Raw genomic sequence first — 8,190 nt, forward strand, 5'->3', positions numbered from 1 at the left:
GTGGGACTGCAGAGGGGCTGCATTAGGCCTTTGGAAATCGTTGCCCCATCTGCTCCCAAATCCTCACTTTCCAGTCCAGATCTGCTTATTGATACACATTCCAACTCTGTGCTGCCATCCTTGTAACACCCCACCGGCAAACCCAGCAACCCACCCCTCCTGCCTGAGCCAGGAGTTCCTGCTCTTCCAGAGCCAGGAGCAGAGGCTGCACCATGAGGACCCTCCGTGCTCGGTATCCGCCCTCATGGGAGGGCTACAGAGGTGCCCTTGGAGGGCAGAACATGACCAGGCTGACTTGGCAAAGAAAAAGGTTGACTTCTAAGTTCAGTAGACTAATTCCCATCTTAAGTGTTGGTGGCTGGTCAGCCTGTTTTCTGCACAGCACACTGCCAAGAAGGGTGGGTAAATCTATCGCAGGGCACTTGGGCTGGCTGGGTAAGGAACAGCAGGAGGATGAACCCCAGGCCTGTTTCCTTAGGGAGCAGCCCCAGAAGTGACATCCCACCTCCCCGTCTTGCCTTGGCCCCAAGGGCTCCAAAAGCAGCACCGCGGGCATTTCCTTTAATGCCACTGAGATCCCAGTGAGCCAAGAATTGCAGGCTCAGGGTTCCACACACCAGGAGTGGGCTCGGGGTGCCCCTGCAGTGCCGGGAGCAGCTCGGTTGCAGCAGCTTCAAGCATTGCTCTGAGGATAGACAGGATGGAAACTCCATCCCTCTCAGACAGCCTGTCCCCAGCAGCTGAGGTTTGTGGGCAGAGCAGGTTGAGGAAAAGGCACGACGGGTTTAAATTGTACCAAAGGGCTGGTAAAACCCGGCGCATAGAATTGGTTTTCCACCCGCGGAGTTTCCAGCAGGCAGCGCTGTTAAACCACCTTTGCCTCTCAAACCCGACCTGGGCGGCCACTGAAAAGGATCATGATGTTCCTTTCCAGCCGTTTCTGCTCGGCTTTCCAACTCCGTGCATCTAAGGATGGGTTTCCTTTTGATTTCTTCATATTAGAAGAGATCTGCAGAGTGGTCAATGCCAGCAGCATCCTAAAGCACATCCTGAGGAGCAGCCCCATGTGAGCGCCCGGCTGAGCAGCCTCACTCACCCCAAATCCTGCACATCCCTACCAGGAAGTGACCGGAGACCTCGGCAGGGCACTGCTGCTCTCCAGAGCAGCCACTGGCTGTTCCAGGGCCCCATCCCTAAGGAACACGACAATATGTTCACTAAAAGTCATCCAAAACCAGCAACTGATGCTGGAGAAGCTGGGAAGATGCTCAGTCTGTCCTTCCTCTCTCCAGCTGGTGCACGGATGCCCTGCTAAGATTCATTATGAGCTCACAGAGCCAGAAGAGCCCCCAGCACAAGCTCCGAGCCCAGCACCTGCCAGAGCAAGGCTTGGGCATATACATCCCTAGCCATGGCATGGCTGAGCCTCCTTTCCCAAACCCGAGCCTGCATTCATCTTCTCACCTTCCCACCACCCAGGGGCTGAGGGGCCACGCAGGGCAGGAGGACAGAGGTGACTGCCCCAGATCCCTCCAAAGTGGGAGCTGCTGGGTGCCCCTCTCCAGCAGGGCTTGACAGAAGTTTGGCAGCATCACAGGAGCAAGGGACGGATGCGGGACGTCACACAAATCCCCTGGATTGGCATTCCTCTCAGGAACTGCCTGCCAGCCCCTCCAGAGAGCTGGCACGGAGGGCAAGGATCCTGCCCAGGCACGGGCCAGGAGCGCCAGACCGGCCAGTTCTAAGGAAGAATTCGTGATGTGGGGCCAACCGCAGCAACCAAAACAGATGGGAAAAGCAAACCTTCATGCTCCTCTCATCCTTCCCTGGGACAGCAGGAGCAAGCTCCAGGGCTGTCCAGCCTCCTCCAACTTCTCCCTCGGGAAGAGCTGAGAGAGCAGGGTCCTGCCCTTTGCTTTGCCTCTGCAAAAGCTTTGAGGCAGCTCTGCATCAGGAACTCGGACCACCACTCCCCTGCCCCTCTGCCATCACTTCATCAACATTTCCTGAAGGGTTTTTGTTAATCTTGTGCCGTTGGGGTGCTCAGAGGCAGTGGGAGCAGTCAGGGGTGTTGGGAAGGGCTGGGGTGTCCTGACGAAGGGATCAGCCACTGCCTGATTAAACCTGGGGGCTGCGGGCTCCAGCAGGGCTGCTGAGCATAGACAGAGCCAGTGCAGCGTCCTGTGGGGAGATCAAACTACACCCCCACACCTCAAGTCATTAATTCAAGAGGCAGCAGAGCACAAAAAAAAAAGGTGTGAGCTGCAGAAAGCATCCCTGGAATAGGGAATGGGGTGTCCTGGAAAAAGAGGGGGCCTGGTGCATTTCACAGGGAAATTAAAGCTGTCTCAACTCATCCTGTGCATCTTAATCCTTCCAGCTCCAGATCCTTCTCAATGGGGCAAGGAAAGTCACCAGCGTCAGACAGATACCTTGAGTCCAGACTGTGTCTGTGTTTTATGGTCAAACGGCAGGACAGGCTCCTCCAGGATCTGCCTGGAAAGTCCTCCCTGCCCACGCAGCCTCTTCCAGGCCCTACCCAGAGCTGCTGTCCAACCTGTGGCGACACAGTCCCTGTTGTGCCGCTCCAGGCCTGCCCAGCATCACAGGGGGAGCTTCACTGCTCTGATTCCCTCACAAGGGGAAGAGGAAGATGGATCACCTCAGAAACATCCTGTGCAGAGTGTCTGAATTCATTAATTACACACAGATGCAGCCAGGAGGCTCCCACCTTTCTGAACAAGGAAAGTTGCCCTTCTAAAAACCAAAGGCAGCAGGGAAGAATGAGATCCTCGTGCAGATCTGACCCTGATGGGGTTGTGCATTTAGAAGGATGCAAGGATTGTAGGTGTGACAGGTGAGAAAGGAGAAACAGGTTACACAGAGGGGGAGGTTTTCAAGTAAAAATGCGTTCATCCATTTTTTAAATGGATGCTGGAGAAGAGTATTTGACTCCAGCAAGTGCTGAAATGTTATGCATTATTCAAACTGTGTGAACGTTTGAAGCCTGGAGACCTGGAAACCTTCACTGAGAACAAGTCTCCTGGCACGTTCCCAGGGAGGAAGTGTGGGTGATCCGTGTCATCCTGGCAGCACAGGCGGCTGCAGTGGTTTTCATGGATTCTGGCTCTGCTCTGCACCTCAGCACTTCACAGCAGCTCTGCTTCCCCTCCACCCCCAGACTACACCAAAAAGCCCAGTGGGATGCGCTCAGGATACTCCCAGGGAGAAGCTGCTCCTGATCCAGCAGGGTCAAACAGAAGTGATGCAAACACACGTGGAAATGCAGCAGGAAGGCAGAGACAGGGATGGAGAACATAGCAAGCCACATTAAACTTGCAAGGGAAAACCAAGTCGCCCCTCCTCTGAATCCACTCTCACCCTCCCAGGCGGCCAATCCCATCCACAGCAATATTCCAGAGAACGTCATTCTGCTGCACTTCAAGCTATAAATTCAAACATCAGAATAAAAAAAGAGGTGCCAGACGGGGCCAGGTTTTCAGACAGGCAGGCAGGCAGCCAGCAGCACAAACACACTGTGCACGGGCAGACATCTGCCTTGTCCCCTCCTCCTCCCCATCCCTGCTTTTTATTTATTCCCATTTTTTCTTTTTTCTATTCTTCACATTCCCACTGGTTGCTGTTTGAGGGAGACCTGCATCACCTTGCCCATGGGGTTTTTGTTTCAAGCCGTTAGTTTCTTTTCTCTGAATCTAGCTCAAGCTTTGCCAGCCTTTCTCCCTTGACCCAGCCCCACAAGGGTGGGAACTAGAGCAGGATCTGCCTCATCTTCTACGCCAAAGACAGCTGGGGAGGGATGGCTGCACAGGAAAAGCAGGGGCTTGGATCCCACCACAAACGCACACTGTGCCGGCCAGAAACCTCCACTGATATGGAGGAAGTGGAATTTCACTGATAATGCAGCAACTTTCCAACTAACCTCAAATACAAAAGGCACATTCACACACTACAGAGCAGCCAGCAGCTGCTGCAGGAGAGCAAGAGAGGCTGCCTTAAGCATCCTGCCTTTTTCCTTGTGTGAAAGGCTCTTGGAAAAGGAGCCAACGTTAAAGTGCCGCCACTTTATAAAATACTTTCCTCAATCAACAAAGTTCAAGAGCAAAACAAACCCACTGTAACAACACCCCCAACCCACAACCTTTCCCCTTGCACCTCAGGGGTGATTTTAAGGTGAAGGATGAAGGCAGGCTCAGTGTCCCCACCCACAGCAAGCTCTTCTCCTGGAAGGGAGTAGAGGTTTCCCTCAGGGCTTTTGGAGTCTGGAATCTGCAGGGCAATGGGGGAATCATGGAATGGTTTAGGTGGGAAGGAGACCTTCAAGCTCATCTAGTCCAACTTGGTGATTTTCACATTAGGTTTTGAGGGACACATTAGGCTTTTGGTGGGCCATCAGGAAAACAAGGAAAGGTTCTTCCCAAGAGCCAGAGGGGTTATTTGCTGTTGATGAAGCAGCAATTGATGGCATAAAAGCCCACTAGGCTCTAAGTTAACCACTCTGTTTTCCAGAGCAGGATTTGAGTAATAAAGGGACAGACATCAGACCATGAGAAAAAACGAATAATTAATGGAGTTGAACAGGTGAACATGATCCTGCACCCCACAAGAGATGGGTTGGTAGCCTTGGGAAAGGATAGCGGAGCTGCACAGATAAAAACCAGCCTAATGCTCAGACACAAAGGTGCCAATTGAGACTTCCCAGCCATCCCTCTGCTGGCAATTCCTCACTTTTGAGTCCCTCACTTTGCAACCTCAGGAATTCTCCTTCTGTGGATTTGTGTTGTGGATGCCACCTCTGCTCCCATCACATCCTGCCCCCACCTCAGCTCCAGCAGCTGAGTGTTTGTGTTCCTGCTCCCTTTCAGCTCTGCTCGAGGAGGATGAACAATGGAGCAGGGAGGACAAGGAGGGAGCAGAAACACCTGTGTGGAGTCAGACCAGGCAGAGAGGAGCTCAACATCTGACTTAGCAGGAAGCCCTGATGGTTTGTGTCTCACTACAAATGCAGCAGTGGGAAGGAGGCTCTGGCAAAGCCCCTCATCATCAAAGGGAAGAAAGAGAACAAGGAATTAGGTTTACATTCCTTTTTCGCCCTACAGATACTGGGGCTTTTTGGGTGTAACACAGACAAACTCAGATCCAGATCATCATGTCCTGCCAGGTGCCATGGGCCAGAGCATCGCTGAGCTGGGCAGTGCCTTAGAGATGATCCATCCTCGCCTCTGGGAGGCCTTTCCCCCATCAGGACCTCATTATCACAGCCTGATTACTTACTAACACTAAAACCCTGCTCACAGAATCCCTCATTTAGGAGAAGGAGTCCTGCAATGTGAACCTGGGCCAGCAGCATCTTCAGAGAAATTCCCAGCTCATGACAGGGACACAAATTTGTCTGTCAAACACACCATTCCCTAAAGGATTGGGAAATGGATGATTGCAGGTTGGACGGGGCTTGGAGCAACGTGGGATAGTGGCAGGGGGTGGAACTGGATGAGCTTTAAGGTCCCTTCCAACCCAAACCACTCTGAGACTCCATGAAGATGGATTTCAAAACACTCCAGTTTCTAATCCCCAGGCCTTGGGAAGCCAGTTTCATCCCTATTTTACTGAAGGAAAACCAGAGGCTGAGCTCTGTGAATTTAAGGAGTCAAAGAGCACCTGGGATGTGACAGTGGGACCCCACAGACATCAGTGTCCTCAGGGGACCCTGCCACAAGTGACTGAGCTCATTTTCCTGGCTTCAAACCCCAGGTTTATTCTCTCCTGGTTTATCCTTGCTCAGTGATGGGAAACAGGTCACACTGCAGACCCTTCCCAGGCACCTCAGCTCTCAAAGCCCAATTCCCAGGTTGAAATGACACCAGTAACCAAGCCAGTACCTTCAGAGGTAATTAGCACCTGATCAGTTTTGGGCCTCTATTCACTAGCTGAACATACACATCAGATTTATCCCGTTTATTTCAGCAGACAGAAGAGCAGGATGGAGCTCTGCCAGGAGCTGGGACAGACCCCTGCTCAGACTTTCCCGTCCTGCAGGTTTACTTTCAGACACTCGCAGAACTCCCACTCAGACGTGTCCTGAGCTCAGGAGGGCACTGTGCACTTGAGAAACAGAAATGTCAAAGCAGTTCAGTTTGGAGAGATTCTTTTTCTCCCTATCCATTCAAATTCTGTGAATTCCCTCCAGTGTGCACAAAACATCTCCCGTTTTAAAACTCATCCAAGTGTTTTCCCTGAACCATAGTCAGGGCATAAGACAACATTCCCCTTTCTGCAGAGGAACTCCTGGGATGTGCCTGGAAACCACCCATGTGCCACTGGACACCCCTCAAACAGCGGGAAAAGCCAAATTACTGAGCCCCAAAGCTCTGAACAGGAGTCACAGGACCCAAGGGCACCAACCAGCCCTGACCATGCTGGGACCGCCCCCAGAGTCCAATTCCTGAGTGTTTCTGCTCTACCTGTGAGAAAAAGCTGTTACTGCCCTGCTGGTCCCACTCCTCCTGCTCTGCGTTGTCAAGGACGAGGTCAGTGGTGGATGTTTCCTGCAGAGGAAAACCCACTGTGCACATTTCCCAGGATCTAAACCTTGGAAGGCAGCTCTGTGTCCTTGTGGACAGAGGCAGGAGCCAGACAAGTAACAGCCAAACATCTTCTTGTGGCCTTTCAAGCTTCCTTTGGCCTGGCTGCTGTGGTGACAGCAAATCACCCCCAGTCCCTCAGCCACCCCTCTCTGGGATCCTCTTGTCCTGAGCAGCCTCCTGAGACTGAGTCCTGGGGAAATAAATACAATCTCTTCCTTTCAGTGGCCAATCCAAGACTGAAACCTCAAGGAAAACGTGCAAGATAAGGGCATTTCTCCCGAGGCCTCTGCAAGCAGCAATAAATCCTTCAGCTGCCTCCCAGACTGATTCTCCACAGCCTCTGAGGCCACAGAGTGGGTTCAAGAGCTGCGGCTCGTTTCTAGGAAGGCATTTCCACTCCTGTTTCCCACCAGGAGGCTGCAGAGGGCACAAATAGCCCAGGTTGGACTGTCTGGTGCCAGCAGGATGATCATCTCCCTGGCTGCCATGAGACAGCGACTTTATAAAAAGAGAACAGCCTCATTTCTTAAAACAGAAAAGGAAGAGAGAGCAGGAGAGCTGCTGGATGCAGCCCCAATCCACCCCACCCCACTCTAGCTCAGCACCACAACAGCCCCAGCTAAGGGAGAGCAGCTCAGGCACCCCCAGAGAAAGGACACAGCCCCTCACACCCAGCTGAGCAGGGTCCGGGGCTGACACCACTGGGGATCCGTCCTTCCCCTTCCCTGGCTCCTCTCCCAGTAGAGGGCTTTCCTCAGAAACAAGTGCTGGCTCCAGCCTGGGCTGGGAATGCAGCAAGCACCTTCTGCAGGGTGAGACAGGGACTGCTGCAGCTGAGCTGGCGAAGCGGATGCTCCGAGCTGAGGGGACAGGGTGGGTGCCACCACTGACCCCTCTGCGGGTCCCTGCATCCCACAGAGCATCTGCCCCATCCCCTCCTTTGCCCCTTTGCACAAAAACGACAGGGGGGTTCCTAAAACTCACACGCCTGTGGATGCCTCAGTGCTCAAAGCTTAGATTCCCCTTTGACACCATGGGACATGACTCTCTGGTCCAGTCTGGCACAGGAATATGAAGGTTCTGTCACCATGGAGAACCCAAAAATCAGAGCGTGAGGGAGCGAAAGACACACAAGTGCAGAGCAGAGTCCTCTTCCCACCGGCTGAAGCTCCCAGCAAGGAGCTCCCTCCCAGCAGGAGCTCACCCCAAACCAAACCAGCCACCCCAGGCACCCAGAGCTCAGCCGGCAGAGCTACACCCCAAAAATCCTGTGGAGGTACAGGACTTGTCATAAGGCAGCAGAATGATGATTCTCCAGCATCTGGGCAGGCACTCAGTCAGTCTTGTGCTGCAGCTTCTGCTTCTAATGGCATTTCAGAGTGAAAGTTGTCGTGGTGTACAGATACAGTGCAGCACCAATGACAACTGTAAAACTGTAACAATGACTACAGGGTCCTTTCCAGCCAAGGACACTGTCAAACCACACATGCATCACCTAAACACATGCAGAGTCCCTTTGGCTCCACAAGTACTTCTAGCAGGAACTTCTACAGTCTTGGAGATTAAAAAAAATATCTCTATTTAACTT

Source organism: Chamaea fasciata, unplaced genomic scaffold (genome assembly GCF_029207755.1).
Source record: "Chamaea fasciata isolate MVZ Bird 193981 ecotype frontalis unplaced genomic scaffold, bChaFas1.0.hap1 SCAF_24, whole genome shotgun sequence".
NCBI lineage: Eukaryota > Metazoa > Chordata > Aves > Passeriformes > Sylviidae > Chamaea > Chamaea fasciata.